Genomic DNA, 1298 nt, shown 5'->3' on the forward strand with positions numbered 1-1298 from the left:
TGTCTCTGTCTGTGTGTTTGTATGTCTGCCTGTTTATCTGTCTGTCTGACTGCATGTTTGCCTGCCTGCTTGCCTGCCTGCCTGCCTGCCTTCCTGCCTGCCTGCCTGCCTGCCTTCCTGTCTGTCTGTCTGTCTGGCTCTCTCTCCTCTCAGTTGTTCTACCAAGTTCCTGTCAGAAGTGTTCTCATAATAATATTAGGTGTCGAATGATAATGCTGTTTTTAGTGTATACTTCGTTGGAGCAATCTTATATACATGTACTACGGAACACCTCTGAAGCTCAAGTTAGAAAACATCAGACCAAAAATGGAATGAAAAAAGATGAATGAACATCAGTTATCGGTATAGGTATTATGATGTATCTCATGTGTATCCCAAGAACCTGAACGTCCATCACCCCCCGGGGCGGTGCCACTGACTGAAGTGTCTTTATGGTATTCCCAAAGGGGGAACATTTCTCGGTCTAATGCACTGAAGAATTGTAAATCAGGTGGTTCAACAATGTCATGCTCATAGCTGTGCCTGATCTACAACAGGGAACTGCTGCTTTTTCTTTCCTAATCCTTATTATCGTCGTTTTCCTCTACTTCTTTTGTATGTTTGTCACACTCTTGGGACCCGCTATTTCCGGGGTGCCTTGATAGTCGAAGCAAACTTTGTGCTGTTGAAGCTAGAGAGGTGAGCAGAGTAAGTCTGATTCCCTGTAAGGACTTCTCTGTTGACATCCACCCCTTGGCGTTCATATGACTTTATGCAGTTGCGAGCACAGTGAAACCTCTATTAAAACTAAAAAACTGAACGTCCATCCTGCATTAAACCCAGGATTGTGCCCCTCGCTCGTCATCTCCACAATACACGAAAGAGTAGCGGCAATGCTAAGAAAATTCAGTTTTTCACTACAAATTTACTCTTAAAATTGGGCGTTGTCGACAACAATGATTGCCGCCAGTACAATGAGAACATAGCAACTTTTTGTACTGTATTTTTCTAATGTTTGAGATCATAATAAATTGTAATGAAATACGAGGGCTGCTCTTGGCAGAAATGGTAGACCATAGATATTTGAAACCGAAATAACTCGTAGATTGCTCTAACGAAGTATACACTGAAAACATTATATTATAATTCCAAAGCTAATAAATCATCATTGTACGAACATTTCGGTCAAGAACAACCGAGAGGAGAGAGGGAGGGAAAGACAGAAACACAGAGGCATAGAAAGAGAAGGAGATGGAGAAAGAGAGAGAGGGGGAGACAAAGACACACACACACACACACACACACACACACACACACAG

This window comes from Aplysia californica, unplaced genomic scaffold (assembly GCF_000002075.1).
Source record: "Aplysia californica isolate F4 #8 unplaced genomic scaffold, AplCal3.0 scaffold01694, whole genome shotgun sequence".
Classification (NCBI taxonomy): Eukaryota; Metazoa; Mollusca; class Gastropoda; order Aplysiida; family Aplysiidae; genus Aplysia; species Aplysia californica.